This window comes from Cryptomeria japonica, unplaced genomic scaffold (assembly GCF_030272615.1).
Source record: "Cryptomeria japonica unplaced genomic scaffold, Sugi_1.0 HiC_scaffold_89, whole genome shotgun sequence".
Classification (NCBI taxonomy): domain Eukaryota; kingdom Viridiplantae; phylum Streptophyta; class Pinopsida; order Cupressales; family Cupressaceae; genus Cryptomeria; species Cryptomeria japonica.
The window spans coordinates 185,001-202,500 of NW_026728911.1; the positions used below are offsets into that span (position 1 = coordinate 185,001).

Genomic DNA, 17,500 nt, shown 5'->3' on the forward strand with positions numbered 1-17,500 from the left:
AAACATCCGAACCGCACATGCTCGCGACAGTCCTGCCGTTAGAGAATGCACCGTGCACGCGACCGAGTAAGGCCACTCAGAGACATCCATTTCCCAGGTATATGCCCCCTACGCACTTTTGGTGGCGCAACTCGCACGAACAGTCCCACCTCGACCCCGTAAACAAGCTTTTTTGCCTCGAAGAGTTCGTCGGAGACGAAGAAGCAACCTTCAGTGCAAACGTAGCACTCTTTTGTGCAACCGCCCAAACAACGCCCCCTCTACCCTCTGTCGAAACACTCGGCATTGCTGCTCCCTAAGGTGAGCTTCTCCTCATAGGCAATTCCGCTCTTATCCGGTCACGTTTGTGTGCCCGAATTTCGCAAGGCAACCTCCATGGGACATGGAAAAGACTCGAGAAGAGAGCTCGCTCACGGGAGAGAGAAGCCAAGGAGACCACGAGAGTGCTGAGAGTGGGACAGCGCTGAATAGGCGGGAGAAGCCTGCGCGTATAAACGGAGATATATATCCAATTGCAACGAAGGAACGTGCCAAAGATCGAGAACAATGGCAGAAATGCTAGTAACGTGCACTTCGGGACCAACGCATCACCGGAAGACAACCGCCAAACATCGAAAGAGTCGCGATGCTCCGCAACCTACGTGCAAAGCGGTCGCACACCGGGTAAGGGAGTGAGAGCCCCAAACATAGCTGGGCGAGGCGCTCACTCCGCTCTTTAATATCTCGTTAATACCGCCAAGGAAATGGCACAAGCACACACACACAAGCATCCTCGGAAGAGGACAGTTCGAGTGACAGGTCAAATCCAAGAGTTCCGAAGACTACCTCCAGGAACAATCGGGAACAAGACCGATTACAAGTCGTCGAGTCTGTTACTGGGCGAACACGAGATGCGCACAGGAAATCGATCAGCCCTCACAATGGCCCAAGGCCAGAGATCGGACTGCTACGATTTACCCCAACAATCATCGTGCCACTCTTCGCAGAGAGGTGATAGACGCCAACGAGCCCGCGCATAGCAATCGAGGTGTAAAAAGGGCGTTGAAGGCAGGAAGCCTGGACGAAAGAGGCTACGAGTTCACCTCGAAGCGGTCTAAGAATCGGGCGCACTTGGGGCGACTACCAGTGCCAACCCCTTATCCCGCGGTGCGTCCGACACACAGAAATTTCCAAGGCGGCCAAGGAGCCTCCCCGCATAGCAATCGGGGTGTGAGGTTACGGATGCAGCATTGATAGCAATCGAGGTGTGAGGCGAAGGATGCAGAAGTGAGAGCCGAGGGATGTAGCAGAGATAGCAATCGGGGTGTGTGATGCAGAAGAGATAGCAATCGAGGTGTGCGGTGGGAAGGGCCCAGCAGCCAGAATGCATGAAGCGACGGATGAAGCAGTGATGACAACCGGGCTGTGAGGAGAGGAGGGATGCAGCCAAGAAAGCAATCAGGGCTCGAGGCAAGGGATGCATCAAGGATAGCAATCATGTTGTGAGGCGAGATTCCAAAGGCTAAACGTGAGAGGCTGCAGGGTCGACTCAGAGAGGTCTATGCATGTGAGAGGCTGAAAGCAAGGTCGACTCGGAGCGGTCTATGCATCGGGCGCGCTTGGGGCGACTACCAGTGCCAACCCCTTATCCCGCGACGCGTCCGACAAAGAGAACGTTCCAAGGCGGCAGAGGAGGTTACCAGCCGAAGGATGCAGTAGCAATAACAGGTATAGTTCCGCGGCGGCCGAGAAGACTCACCGCATAGGAATCGGGATGCGAGGCGAGGGATGCGGCGGGAAGGCCCCGACGGCTAAACGGAAGAGGCTGCAGGGCCGCCTCGGAATGGTCCAAGCATCGGATGCGATTGGGACGACTACCAGTGCCAACCCCTTATCCCGCGATGCGTCCGATACACAGATAGTTCCAAGGCGGCCGAGGAGCCTCACCGCATATCAATCGGGGTGCGAGGCGAGGGATGGGGCGGGAAGGCCCCAACGGCTAGACGGAAGAGGCTTCAGGGCCACCTCGGAATGGTCCAAGCATCGGACGCGCTTGGGGCGACTGCCAGTGCCAACCCCTTATCCCGCGATGCGTCCGATACACAGATGGTTCCAAGGCGGCCGAGGAGCCTCACCGCATAGCAATCGGGGGTGCGAGGCGAGGGATGGGGCGGGAAGGCCCCAACGGCTAGACGGAAGAGGCTTCAGGGCCGCCTAGGAATGGTCCAAGCATCGGACACGCTTGGGGCGACTACCAGTGACAGCCCCCTATCCCGCGATGCGTCCGATACGAAGATGGTTCCAAGGCGGCCGAGGAGCCTCACCGCATAGCAATCGGGGTGCGAGGTGGGGGATGCGGCGAGATGGCCCCAACGGCTAGACGGAAGAGGCCACAGGGCCGCGTCGGAATAGTCCAAGCATCGGACGCGCTTGGGGCGACTACCAGTGACAACCCCTTATCCCGCGATGCGTCCGATACGAAGATAGTTCCAAGGCGGCCGAGGAGCCTCACCGCATAGCAATCGGGGTGCGAGGTGGGGGATGCGGCGAGATGGCCCCAACGGCTAGACGGAAGAGGCTGCAGGGCCGCCTCGGAATAGTCCAAGCATCGGACGCGCTTGGGGCCACTACCAGTGACAACCCCTTATCCCGCGATGCGTCCGATACGAAGATAGTTCCAAGGCGGCCGAAGAGCCTCACCGCATAGCAATCGGGGTGCGAGGTGGGGGATGCGGCGAGATGGCCCCAACGGCTAGACGGAAGAGGCCACAGGGCCGCCTCGGAATAGTCCAAGCATCGGACGCGCTTGGGGCGACTACCAGTGACAACCCCTTATCCCGCGATGCGTCCGATACGAAGATAGTTCCCAGGCGGCCGAGGAGCCTCACCGCATAGCAATCGGGGTGCGAGGCGAGGGATGCGGCGAGATGGCCCCAAAGGCTAGACGGAAGAGGCTGCAGGGCTGCCTCGGAATAGTCCAAGCATCGGACGCGCTTGGGGCGACTACCACTGCCAACCCCTTATCCCGCGATGCGTCCGATACACAGATAGTTCCGAGGCGGCCGAGGAGGTGGGGGATGCAGCGAGATGGCCCCAACGGCTAGACGGAAGAGGCTGCAGGGCCGCCTCGGAATAGTCCAAGCATCGGACGCGCTTGGGGCGACTACCAGTGACAACCCCTTATCCCGCGATGCGTCCGATACACAGATAGTTCCGAGGCGGCCAAGGAGCCTCACCGCATAGCAATCGTGGTGCGAGGTGGGGGATGCGGCGAGATGGCCCCAACGGCTAGACGGAAGAGGCTGCAGGGCCGCCTCGGAATGGTCCAAGCATCGGATGCGCTTGGGGCGACTACCACTGCCAACCCCTTATCCCGCGATGCGTCCGATACACAGATAGTTCCAAGGCGGCCGAGGAGCCTCACAGCATAGCAATCAGGGTGCGAGGCGAGGGATGCGGCGAGAAAGCCCCAACGGCTAGAGGGAAGAGGCTTCAGGTCCGCCTCGGAATGGTCCAAGCATCGGACGCGCTTGGGGCGACTACCAGTGACAACCCCTTATCCCGCGACGCGTCCGATACACAGATAGTTCCAAGGCGGCCGAGGAGCCTCACCGCATAGCAATCGGGGTGCGAGGCGAGGGATGCGGCGAGAAGGACCCAACGGCTACACGGAAGAGGCTTCGGGGCCGCCTCGGAATGGTCCAAGCATCGGACGCGCTTGGGGCGACTACCAGTGACAACCCCTTATCCCGCGACGCGTCCGATACACAGATAGTTCCAAGGCGGCCGAGGAGCCTCACCGCATAGCAATCGGGGTGCGAGGCGAGGGATGCGGCGAGAAGGACCCAACGGCTAGACGGAAGAGGCTTCGGGTCCGCCTCGGAATGGTCCAAGCATCGGACGCGCTTGGGGCGACTACCAGTGACAACCCCTTATCCCGCGACGCGTCCGATACACAGATAGTTCCAAGGCGGCCGAGGAGCCTCACCGCATAGCAATCGGGGTGCGAGGCGAGGGATGCGGCGAGAAGGACCCAACGGCTAGACGGAAGAGGCTTCGGGTCCGCCTCGGAATGGTCCAAGCATCGGACGCGCTTGGGGCGACTACCAGTGACAACCCCTTATCCCGCGACGCGTCCGATACACAGATAGTTCCAAGGCGGCCGAGGAGCCTCACCGCATAGCAATCGGGGTGCGAGGCGAGGGATGCGGCGAGAAGGACCCAACGGCTAGACGGAAGAGGCTTCGGGTCCGCCTCGGAATGGTCCAAGCATCGGACGCGCTTGGGGCGACTACCAGTGACAACCCCTTATCCCGCGACGCGTCCGATACACAGATAGTTCCAAGGCGGCCGAGGAGCCTCACCGCATAGCAATCGGGGTGCGAGGCGAGGGATGCGGCGAGAAGGACCCAACGGCTAGACGGAAGAGGCTTCGGGTCCGCCTCGGAATGGTCCAAGCATCGGACGCGCTTGGGGCGACTACCAGTGACAACCCCTTATCCCGCGACGCGTCCGATACACAGATAGTTCCGAGGCGGCCGAGGAGCCTCACCGCATAGCAATCGGGGTGCGAGGCGAAGGATGCGGCGAGAAGGACCCAACGGCTAGACGGAAGAGGCTTCGGGTCCGCCTCGGAATGGTCCAAGCATCGGACGCGCTTGGGGCGACTACCAGTGACAACCCCTTATCCCGCGACGCGTCCGATACACAGATAGTTCCAAGGCGGCCGAGGAGCCTCACCGCATAGCAATCAGGGTGCGAGGCGAGGGATGCGGCGAGAAGGACCCAACGGCTAGACGGAAGAGGCTTCAGGGCCGCCTCGGAATGGTCCAAGCATCGAACGCGCTTGGGGCGACTACCAGTGACAACCCCTTATCCCGCGACGCGTCCGATACACAGATAGTTCCGAGGCGGCCGTGGAGCCTCACCGCATAGCAATCGGGGTGCGAGGCGAGGGATGCGGCGAGAAGGACCCAACGGCTAGACGGAAGAGGCTTCAGGGCTGCCTCGGAATGGTCCAAGCATCGGACGCGCTTGGGGCGACTACCAGTGACAACCCCTTATCCCGCGACGCGTCCGATACACAGATAGTTCCGAGGCGGCCGAGGAGCCTCACCGCATAGCAATCGGGGTGCGAGGCGAGGGATGCGGCGAGAAGGACCCAACGGCTAGACGGAAGAGGCTTCAGGGCCGCCTCGGAATGGTCCAAGCATCGGACGCGCTTGGGGCGACTACCAGTGACAACCCCTTATCCCGCGACGCGTCCGATACACAGATAGTTCCGAGGCGGCCGAGGAGCCTCACCGCATAGCAATCGGGGTGCGAGGCGAGGGATGCGGCGAGAAGGACCCAACGGCTAGACGGAAGAGGCTTCAGGGCCGCCTCGGAATGGTCCAAGCATCGGACGCGCTTGGGGCGACTACCAATGACAACCCCTTATCCCGCGACGCGTCCGATACACAGATAGTTCCGAGGCGGCCGAGGAGCCTCACCGCATAGCAATCGGGGTGCGAGGCGAGGGATGCGGCGAGAAGGACCCAACGGCTAGACGGAAGAGGCTTCAGGGCCGCCTCGGAATGGTCCAAGCATCGGACGCGCTTGGGGCGACTACCAGTGACAACCCCTTATCCCGCGACGCGTCCGATACACAGATAGTTCCGAGGCGGCCGAGGAGCCTCACCGCATAGCAATCGGGGTGCGAGGCGAGGGATGCGGCGAGAAGGACCCAACGGCTAGACGGAAGAGGCTTCAGGGCCGCCTCGGAATGGTCCAAGCATCGGACGCGCTTGGGGCGACTACCGTTGCCAACCCCTTATCCCGCGATGCGTCTGATACACAGATAGTTCCGAGGCGGCCGAGGAGCCTCACCGCATAGCAATCGGGTTGCGAGGCAGATTATTGGGAAGGGAACCCCCTGGGATGCGGCTCAAGCAGTGCCCAAAGGGACTGGAATGCGGAATCACATCGAGAGACCCAAATGCTATACGAGGGCTCAAATCGAATTATCGATTTGGCCACGACATGGACGCATCGGAACGACTACCTTTGCCGAACCACTCGCAATTGCATCCATACCGAAACCAATAGACATTTCCGTTAGAGCCCTCGCATAGCATTCGGGAATCTCGCATGCCCCTCTAAATCGACCAATGCTGGCGCTCAATGAAAATCCGAGCGCTACCACCGTTCGAGCGCCAGCATTGGTCGAGTTAGAGGGGCACGGGGGAGAATGCTCCAGTCAACACCTCCCCTATATAAGTTATTTGTCCGATTCTCGCACAACCGTAGTCTGCCTCGTCGAATCAAACAACGGTCCCAGATTCCGACTTCCGTTCCGTAGAGACCCAAAAGCTAGATGGAGGCTCGCAAGAAAGAGAGTCGGCGCATAGCAATCGGGTTTCTCGAACGTTTAGGGACCGAGCTCACTTGCGGATAGGGCAAAATCCGCCAAGCAACCCAAAAGCTAGACGGGGGCTCGAATCGAATCGCCTAGGCGGCCACAACAACGACGTGTTGGATCGACTACCAGTGCCAAACCATTCAGCAAGACTAGTCTGTGTCGAGGCCGGATAGAGATTCTCAGAGAGCGCCCGCATAGCATTTAGGAGACCTGCCGCGTCCCTCACACTCGACAAATGGTGGTGCACGTTTATAAATCCGAGCGATCCCAACCCTTTCAAGCACCAACATCGGTCGAGATAGAGGGGCACGGAGGGGGCTGCGTGAGACAACACAGTCCCCTATATAAGTTATTTGTCCGATTCTCACACATCCGAAGAATGGTCATCAAATCGGACAACAGCCCAAACTTCCGACTTCCGTCCCAGAAAGCCCAAGAGCTATCTAAAACGTTCATGGCCGGAACTCGATCGCGGCTATACCAGTCCGCCAAGCAACCCAAAAGCTAGACTGGAGCTCTAGTCGAATCACCTCTGTGGCCATTGCAAGGACGTGTTGGAGCGACTACCATTGCCGAACCATTCCGCAGGTCGAGTCCATACCAAGGCCGCATAGAGATTCACGATGAGCTCCTGCATAGCAATCAGGAGACTTGCCGTGTCCATCACAATCGATAAATCCTGGTGCAAGATTTTTGCATCCGAGCGCTCCAACCAGTCGAGCACCAGCATCAATCGACATAAACGGGCACGGGGGGAGGATGCTCGAGAACACTACCTCCCCTATATAAGTTATTTGTCCGATTCTCAAGCAGCCGAAGTCTGGTCATCGAATCGGGTCAAAGACCACAACTTCCGACTTTACCCACAATGCAAGTCATCGAATCGAACATCGGCCCCCGAGTCGGACTCCATGCGTATGTCAGGTCATCGGACCCAAATTCCGCCTTCCTGCGCATGGCGGGCCATCAATATCAACTCGGTCATCGGACCCAAACTCCGCCTTTTTGCGTATGGCACGCCTTCAAATCGGTCATCGGACCCAAATTCCGCCTTCCTGTGCATGGCGGGCCATCAACATCAACTCGGTCATCGGACCCAAATTCCGCCTTTCTGCGCATGGCACGCCATCAACTCGGTCATCGGACCCAAATTCCGCCTTCCTGCGCATGGCAGGTCATCGGACACAAATTCAGACCTCGCCAATATGCCTACGTATCGAATCGGTCATCGGACCCAACTTCCGACTTCATCCATACTGTAGGGTCTTTGAGGTTGGCGCGGTGCGCTCAACCCAGGGAGTCGACCCATCGAAGCATACACCTCCCCTATATAAGCTATTTGTCCGATTCCCACACCTGTGTAGTTTGCACCTCTGACCAGGACATCGACCCCAACTTCCGAACTCGACTGCAACGACGGCACCAGCGCCTTGGTGCGCACCTTGCGACGCACAGTCCCAACATTCGCCTTCCTGCACATGGCAGGTCATCGGACCCAAATTCCGACCTCGCGAGTATGCCTACATATCGAATCGGTCATCGGACCCAACTTCCGACTTCATCCATACCGTAGGGTCTTTGAGGTTGGCGCGGTGCGCTCAACCCGGGGAGTCGACCCAACGAAGCATACACCTCCCCTATATAAGCTATTTGTCCGATTCCCACACCTGTGTAGTTTGCACCTCCGATCAAGACATCGACCCCAACTTCCGAACTCGCCTCCAACGACCGAACCAGCGCCTTGGTGCGCACCTTGCAACGCACAGTGCCAACATTCGCCTTCCTGCACGTGGCAGGTCATCGGACCCAAATTCCGACCTCGCGAGTATGCCTACATATCGAATCGGTCATCGGACCCAACTTCCGACTTCATCCATACCGTAGGGTCTTTGAGGTTGGCGCGGTGCGCTCAACCCGGGGAGTCGACCCAACGAAGCATACACCTCCCCTATATAAGCTATTTGTCCGATTCCCACACCTGTGTAGCTTGCACCTCCGATCAGGACATCGACCCCAACTTCCGAACTCGACTAAAAAGACCGCACCAGCGCCTTGGTGTGCACCTTGCAACGCACAGTGTCAACATTCGCCTTCCTGCACATGGCAGGTCATCGGACCCAAATTCCGACCTCATGAGCATACCTACTAATCGAATCGGTCATCGGACCCAACTTCCGACTTCATCCATACCGTAGGGTCTTTGAGGTTGGCGCGGTGCGCTCAACCTGGGGAGTCGACCCATCGAAGCATACACCTCCCCTATATAAGCTATTTGTCCGATTCCGACACCTGTGTAGTTTGCACCTCCGCTCAGGACATCGACCCCAACTTCCGAACTCGCCTGCAACGACCGAACCAGCGCCTTGGTGCGCACCAAAAGTGCGCACTTTTGGAGGGCACTTTTCTGCGCTCCAAAGGTGCGCACTTTTGGAGGGCACTTTTTGGAGGGCACTTTTCTGCGCTCCAAAGGTGCGCACTTTTGGAGGGCACTTTTTGGAGGGCACTTTTCTGCGCTCCAAAGGTGCGCACTTTTGGAGGGCACTTTTTGGAGGGCACTTTTCTGCGCTCCAAAGGTGCGCACTTTTGGAGGGCACTTTTTGGAGGGCACTTTTCTGCGCTCCAAAGGTGCGCACTTTTGGAGGGCACTTTTTGGAGGGCACTTTTCTGCGCTCCAAAGGTGCGCACTTTTGGAGGGCACTTTTTGGAGGGCACTTTTCTGCGCTCCAAAGGTGCGCACTTTTGGAGGGCACTTTTTGGAGGGCACTTTTCTGCGCTCCAAAGGTGCGCACTTTTGGAGGGCACTTTTTGGAGGGCACTTTTCTGCGCTCCAAAGGTGCGCACTTTTGGAGGGCACTTTTTGGAGGGCACTTTTCTGCGCTCCAAAGGTGCGCACTTTTGGAGGGCACTTTTGTGCACTCCAAAGGTGCGCACTTTTGGAGGGCACTTTTCCTGTGCTCCAAAGGTGCACACCTAGGTGAGCACCTTCGACCACACCTTGTAGCACACCAAACTCTGACTTTCGACTTCATCCGCAATGCAGGGTCTTTGAGGTTGGCGCAATGCGCACAACCAGGGGAGTCGACCCATCAAACCCAACACCTCCCCTATATAAGCTATTTGTCTGATTCTCATACATGCGTAGCCTGCAGGAGCAATTAGGACATCGACCCCAACTTTCGGCTTCTAAACGAAAACAAGGTCTTTGAGGTTGGTGTAATGCGAACAACTAGGGGAGTCAACCCATCAAACCCAACACCTCCCCTATATAAGCTATTTGTCTGATTCTCATACATGTGTAGTCTACAGGAGCAATTAGGACATCGACCCCAACTTTTGACTTCTTAACGAAAACAAGGTCTTTGAGGTTGACGTAATGCGCACAACCAGGGGAGTCGACCCATCAAACCCAACACCTCCCCTATATAAGCTATTTGTCCGATTCTCATACATGTGTAGCCTGCAGGAGCCATTAGGACATTGACCCCAACTTTTGACTTCTTAACGAAAACAAGGTCTTTGAGGTTGGCGTAATGCGCACAACCAAGGGAGTTGACCCATCAAACCCAACACCTCCCCTATATAAGCTATTTGTCTGATTCTCATACATGTGTAGCCTGCAACAACGATTAGGACATCCACCCCAACTTCTGAATTCGTCTGCGTTGACCGCACCAAAGGTGCACGCCTTGGTGCTCACCAAAATCCGACTTCCGACTTCTTCTGCTATGCGGGGTCTTTGAGGTTGGCGCAGTGCGCACAACCAGGGGAGTCAACCCACCGAATGCAACACCTCCCCTATATAAGCTATTTGTCTGATTCTCATACATGCGTAGACTGCAGCAATGATTAGGACATCCACCCCAACTTTTGACTTCTTAAACAAGACAGGGTCTTTGAAGTTGGTGCAGTGCACACAACCAGGGGAGTCGACCCATCAAACGCAACACCTCCCCTATATAAAGCTATTTGTCCGATTCTCATACGTGTAGTCTGCAGCAGCGATTAGGACATCGACCCCAACTTCCGAATTCGTTTGCATTGACCGCACCAAAGGTGCACGCCTTGGTGTGCACCCTGGAGTGCACTTTGGTGCTCACCTCGGTGCACACTTTGGTGTGCACCTCGGTGTGCACCAAAGGTGCGCACCTTGGAGCGCACCAAAGGTGTACACTTTGGAGCGCACCACATAGGGTCTTTGAGAGGTTGGCGCAGTGCGCACACCAAGGTGGGTGTTGAGGTGCGTGCCGAGGTGGGTGGGTGCTAGGGTGCGCTCCATGGTGGGTGCCAGGGTGGGTGCGTGCTAGGGTGGATTCCAAAGAGGGTCATAGGGTGGGTGCCAAGGTGGGTTGGTGATATAGTGGGTTCAAAGGTGGGTACTAGGGTGGGTTCCAAGGTGGGTCACAAGTTGGGTGCCAGGATGCGTGGGTGTTAGGTTGGGTGCCAAGGTGGGCTCCTGCGTGGGTGGGTGCTAGGGTGGGTTTCAAGGTGGACGCGAGGGCGGGTGCCAAGGTGGGTAACAAGTTGGGTGTTAGGATGGGTGAGTGCTAGAGTGGGTGCCAAGGTGGGTGGGTGCTAAGGTGGATGCCAAGGTGGTTCACAGGGTGGGTGGGTTCTAGGGTGAGTTCCAAGGTGGGTCACAGGTTCAGTGCTAGGGTGGGTGTCAAGGCGGGTGTCGAGGTGCCTGGGTGCTAGGGTGTGGATGCCAATGTGGGTCATAGGGTGGGTACTAGGGTGGGCTGCAATGTGGGTGCCAAGGTGGGTAACATGCTCGGTGGGTTCTAAATTGGGTGCCAGGGTGGGTGTGCACCCACCTTGCCCGAGGTGGGTGCCAAGGTGCCAGTGTGGGTGGGTGCTAAGGTGGATGCCAAGGTGGGTGAGAAGGTGGGTGATAGGTTGAGTGGTAGGATGGGTGGGTGCCAAGATGGGTCACAGGGTGGGTGCAAGGGTGGGTAGGTGCTAGGGTTGGTGTCAGGGTGGGTGGGTGCTAGGTTGGGTTCCAAGGTGGGTGCGAGGGTGAGTGTCAAGGTGGGTCACAGGTTAGGTGCTAGGATGGGTGAGTGCTAGGGTGCAAAGGTGCCAGGGTGGGTGCTAGGATGGGTCGATGCTAGGGTGAGTGGCAAGGTGGGTCCACAAGTGTCAAGGTGGGTGCCGAGGTGGGTGCCAAGTCGGCGACTGCTATGGTGGATGCCAAGGTGGGTCACGGGGTGGGTGCCAAGTTGCTAGGTTGGGTTCCAAGGTGGGTGCCAACGTGGGTGCTAGGGTGCGTGGGTTAAAGGGTGTGTCACAACGTGGGTGCCAGGATGGGTGCGCACCCACACTGGCCAAGACGGGTGCGGGTGCAAGGTTGGGTTCCAAGCCCGGTCACAGGCTGGGTGCTAGGATGGGTGGGTGCCAAGGTGGGCACCAGGGTGGGTGCACCCACCCTGGCCAAGGTGGGTCACGGGGTGGGTCCTAGGGTGGGTAACGGGGTGGGTACTAAGGTGCGTGCCAAGGTGGGTCATAGGGTGGGTGCCAAGGTGGGCACCAGGGTGGGTGTGCACCAACCCTAGCCAGGGTAGGTCACGGGGTGGTTGTCGGGGTGGGCGTCAAGGAGCCAAGGTGGGTGGCAAGTAGCCAAGTTGCGTGCCAAGGTGGGTGTCGGGGTGGGTGCCAAGGATCCAAGGTGGGTGCCAAGGAACCAAGGTGGGTGTCTGGGTGGGTGCCGAGGTGGGAGCCAGGGTGGGTCCCAAGGTGAGTGCAAAGGTGGGTGCCAGGGTCAAGGTGAGTGCCAATGTGGGTTCCAAGGTGCCAGGGTCAGGGTGAGTGCCAATGTGGGTTCAAAGGTGCTAAGTTGGGTGCGAGGTTGGGTGCGAGGGTGGGTGGGTGCCAAGGTGTGCTAGGTGGAAGCCCGGGTGGGTCGGCATCCCATGGGTGTCGAGTTGGGTGCCTGATGGGTGCTTCTTGTCAAGTTTTAGTCGTCGGGACTCATTTCGAGCCTTAGAGGTCGTTTCTTGTCCGGTTGCCCTGTCTTCGACCTGGGAACCCAATTTTGGTCCTCGGGTCCCATTTTTTTTTGTCTCGCATCCCACTTTTGGCCTGTGGCCTTTTCGGGGTCGATTCTCGTTTTGGGCATCAGAGCATGTTTCTTCTCCTAAAACCCAATATTTGTTTATTAAGTCTCGGAACACATTTTTGTTCTCGTGGACCCATCATGGGTCTTGGAACGCATTTGTGGTCCTTGGGTCCCATTTTGCATCCCGAAACTTGTGTTTTGGTGCTTGATCCCTATTTTGGGTGCCCACCTTGCACCAAGTGCGCACCCGGGGCAAACCGAGCGCCTTGGTGCACCGGGGCAAGATCGAGCGTGCACCCGAGGCGCCCCGAACATGCACCAAGGTGCACTCGGCCCACATGTGAGCGCAGGTCGTTGCGCCCGAGGTGGTGTGTGGGCACCGCGTTGCAGACGGGACACTGCACGCACACGACGCCCCCTCCAGGTGCACGCACGTAGGCCGGGCCGGGTGCACACCCGACGCCCTAGCAAGGTGCGCGCACCCGGGCAGGGCTCACACTTGGCGAACGGGGCGCACTTCGCGAGGGAGGGTGTGCACCTCGACGGGGGTGGGTGGCCGGGGTGGATTCGCACGTGGGTCGCGGTTTGCTAAGTACACACTGCGACAAGCTCATAACGGGTGCGATCATACCAGCGTTAGTGCACCGGATCCCATCAGAACTCCGCAGTTAAGCGCGCTTGGGCCGGAGTAGTACTGGGATGGGTGACCTCCCGGGAAGTCCCGGTGTTGCACCCTTTTTTAGTTTTTCGCCGGGCGTCGCAATGCTATTTGAATAAACCTTTTGCCCGTTTGCGTTCTCGTCGGGGCCGGGCCGGGCCGGGGTGCGCTGCCCGCACTACCGCGCGCGCGGGGGCGACACCGAGCACGCACCCGAGGCGCCCCGAGCACACAGGCCACGGTGCAACCCGGGCGTTGTGCGCGCACCCCGGTGCGCCCGAGGTGCTGCGCGCGCACCCAGGTGAAATCGGTGTGCACCTCGGCCAGTGCGCGCTCGGTCGAGTCGCGCACGTTGGCCAAGGTGCACGGTGATGTTTCTTACTCTAAGGTTCCGCACCAGACGCCCGGGACAGGTGAGCGAAGCTGGGCGGGGCCGGGTGCGCGGCCGGGGCAGGTGCACGCAGCTGGAGAGAGCTTTGGAGCACACTTCGGAGCGCACCAATGATGCGCTCCATTCAAAAGTTTCCTGAAAAGGCAAAAAAAGTTGAGATTATAGAATTTCCCACTTGAGAGATTGTAAAAAAAAAAAATTTAAAATGAAGGAAACGCGGGTGCCAAGGTGTGCGCAGCCCAGCCAAGGTGTGCGCACCAAGGCGCCCACCCTGGCGAAGGTGCACGCAAGGTGCGCACCCGAGGCAAACCGGACAATTAACCCAACTTTCGACTTCGCGCGCACCTTGGAGCGCACTTCGGAGCGCTCCTTGGTGCGCACCAATCTTGGGCACCTCGGAGTGCACCATGGCGCCCACCAAGGTGCGCACCCGGGGCAAACCGAGCTCCGACTTCGTGCGCACCTTGGAGCGCACGAAAGGTGCGCACCATGGCGCCCACCAAGGTGCGCAGCCCAGCCAAGGCGTGCGCATCAAGGTGCGCACCCTGGCGAAGGTGCGCACCCGGGGCAAACCGAGCTCCGACTTCGTGCGCACCTTGGAGCGCACAAAAGGTGCGCAACCCAGCCAAGGTGTGCGCACCCCGGTCAAACCGAGCTCCGAATCGTGCGCACCAGAGGTGCACGCCATCGTGCGCACCTTGGAGCACACTTCGGAGCCCTCCTTGGTGCGCGCCGATGTTGCGCACCTCGGAGCGCACCCGGGGAAAACAATGCAATTAACCCGACTTTCGACTTCGTGGGCACCTCGGAGCGCTCTCGGGTTCGCACCTCGGAGCACACCGAGGTGCGCACCTTTGATGCGCTGCCTTCACCAATTTCCAGAAAAGGCAAGAAAACATTGAGAAGGTGTGCGCACCGAGGTGCCCACCCTGGCGAAGGTGCACGCGAGGTGCGCACCCGGGGCAAACCGGGCTCCGACTTCGTGCACGCCGCACCTTGGAGCACACTTCGGAGCGCTCCTTGGTGCGCACCAGGGCGCGCAACCCAGCCGAGGTGCCCACCCCGGCGAAGGTGCACGCGAGGTGCGCACCCGGGGCAAACCGGGCTCCGACTTCGTGCACGCCATGGTGCCCACCGCGGCGAAGGTGCACGCGAGGTGCGCACCCGGGGCAAACCGGGCTCCGACTTCGTGCACGCCGCACCTTGGAGCACACTTCGGAGCGCTCCTTGGTGCGCACCATGGTGCCCACCAGGGCGCGCAACCCCGCCGAAGGTGCACGCGAGGTGCGCACCCGGGGCAAACCGGGCTCCGACTTCGTGCACGCCGCACCTTGGAGCACACTTCGGAGCGCTCCTTGGTGCGCACCATGGTGCCCACCAGGGCGCGCAACCCCGCCGAAGGTGCACGCGAGGTGCGCACCCGGGGCAAACCGGGCTCCGACTTCGTGCACGCCGCACCTTGGAGCACACTTCGGAGCGCTCCTTGGTGCGCACCAGGGCGCGCAACCCAGCCGAGGTGCCCACCCCGGCGAAGGTGCACGCGAGGTGCGTACCCGGGGCAAACCGGGCTCCGACTTCGTGCACGCCGCACCTTGGAGCACACTTCGGAGCGCTCCTTGGTGCGCACCATGGTGCCCACCAGGCCGCGCAACCCAGCCAAGGTGTGCGCACCAAGGTGCACGCGAGGTGCGCACCCGGGGCAAACCGGGGTCCGACTTCGTGCACGCCGCACCTTGGAGCACACATCGGGGCGCTCCCGGGTTCGCACCGGCGTTGCGCACCGTGGTGGGCACCTCGGAGCACACCAAGGTGGGCAGCGAGGTGCGCACCTTTGATGCGATGCCTTCACTAATTTCCATAAAAGGCAAAAAAAAAACGAGATTTTAAAATTTCCGTTTTGAAAGATAGTGAGAAAAAGGGAATGCTGGTGCCATCTTGAGCCCGCCCTGGTGCGCAGCCCAGCCAAGGTGTGCGCACCAAGGTGCCCACCCTGGCGAAGGTGCGCGCCCGGGCAATTAACCCAACTTCCAACTTCGCGCGCGCCAGGGTGGGAGCGCACCCAACAACCGGGCCTGGGAAGAGCCAATGCGAGAAACCCCACCAAACGCTCTGACAAAAAAAGAGGGGGCGCTCCAGTAACCCCGCTTCGGAGCGCACCCTGGGCAAACCCAGCCAAGGTGCCCACCCCGGCCAAGGTGCAGGCGAGGTGCGCACCCGGGGCAAACCGGGCTCCGACAACGTGCACGCCGCACCTTGGAGCACACTTCGTAGCGCTCCCGGGTGCGCACCTCAGAGCACACCAAGGTGGGCAGCGAGGTGCGCACCTTTGATGCGCTGCCTTCACTAATTTCCAGAAAAGGCAAAAAAAAAAGGAGATTTTAAAATTTCCGTTTTGAAAGATAGTGAAAAAAACGGAACGCGCGTGCCATCTTGAGCCCGCCCTGGTGCGCAGCCCAGGTAAGGTGCCCACCCTGGCAAAGGTGCGCACCCGGGCAATTAACCCTACTTCCGACTTCGTGCGCGCCAGGGTGGCAACCGGGCCTCGGAAGAGCCAATGCGAGAAACCCCACCAAACGCTCCGACAAAAAAAGAGGCGGCGCTCCAATAACCCCGCTTCGGAGCGCAGCCGGGGCAAACCCAGCCAAGGTGCCCACCCCGACGAAGGTGCACGCGAGGTGCGCACCCGGGGCAAACCGGGCTCCGACAACGTGCACGCAGCACCTTGGAGCACACTTCGAAGCACTCCCGGGTGCCCACCGGCGTTGCGCACCGTGGTGGGCAGCGAGGTGCGCACCTTTGATGCGCTGCCTTCACTAATTTCCAGAAAAAGGCAAAAAAAAATGAGATTTTAAAATTTCCGTTTTGAAAGATAGTGAAAAAAAAGGAACGCGGGTGCCATCTTGAGCCCGCCCTGGTGCGCAGCCCAGGCAAGGCATGCGCACCAAGGTGCCCACCCGAGGTGCACACCCGGGGCAAACCGGGCTCCGACTTCGTGCAGGCCGCACCTTGGAGCACACTTCGGAGCGCTCCTTGGTGCGCACCATGGTGCCCACCAGGGCGCGCAACCCAGCCAAGGTCTGCACACCAAGGTGCCCACCCCGGCGAAGGTGCACGCGAGGTGCGCACCCGGGGCAAACCGGGCTCCGACTTCGTGCACGCCATGGTGCCCACCGCGGCGAAGGTGCACGCGAGGTGCGCACCCGGGGCAAACCGGGCTCCGACTTCGTGCACGCCGCACCTTGGAGCACACTTCGGAGCGCTCCTTGGTGCGCACCATGGTGCCCACCAGGGCGCGCAACCCAGCCAAGGTGTGCGCACCAAGGTGCACGCGAGGTGCGCACCCGGGGCAAACCGGGGTCCGACTTCGTGCACGCCGCACCTTGGAGCACACATCGGAGCGCTCCCAGGTTCGCACCAGCGTTGCGCACCTTTGATGCGCTGCCTTCACTAATTTCCAGAAAAGGCAAAAAAAAACGAGATTTTAAAATTTCCGTTCTGAAAGATAGTGAAAAAAACGGAACGCGGGTGCCATCTTGAGCCCTTCCTGGTGCGCAGCCCAGGCAAGTTGTGCGCACCAAGGTGCCCACCCTGGCGGAGGTGCGCGCCCGGGGCAATCCGGGCTCCGACTTCGTGCACTGCATGGTGCCCACCAAGGCGCGCAACCCAGCCAAGGTGCCCACCGCAGCGAAGGTGCACGCGAGGTGCGCACCCGAGGTGCACACCCGGGGCAAACCGGGCTCCGACTTCGTGCACGCCGCACCTTGGAGCACACTTCAGAGCGCTCCTTGGTGCGCACCAGGGCGCGCAACCCAACCAAGGTCTGCACACCAAGGTGCTCACCCCGGCGAAGGTGCACGCGAGGTGCGCACCCGGGGCAAACCGGGCTCGGACTTCGTGCACGCCGCACCTTGGAGCACACATCGGAGCGCTCCCGGGTTCGCACCAGCATTGCGCACCTTTGATGCGCTCCAATAACCCCACTTCGGAGCGCACCAGAAACCCCACTGGACGCTTGGGCAA

The 17,500-nt window shown here is 59.7% G+C and overlaps 1 non-coding gene across 1 annotated transcript; it reads left to right on the plus strand.

Moving 5' to 3' along the window:
• Window positions 1–13,048: 13,048 nt before the first annotated feature.
• On the plus strand, window positions 13,049–13,167 carry LOC131864612 (5S ribosomal RNA). Its single transcript, XR_009363377.1, has one exon. It is a non-coding gene; the product is annotated as a 5S ribosomal RNA (ribosomal RNA).
• The last annotated feature ends 4,333 nt before the right edge of the window (window positions 13,168–17,500 follow it).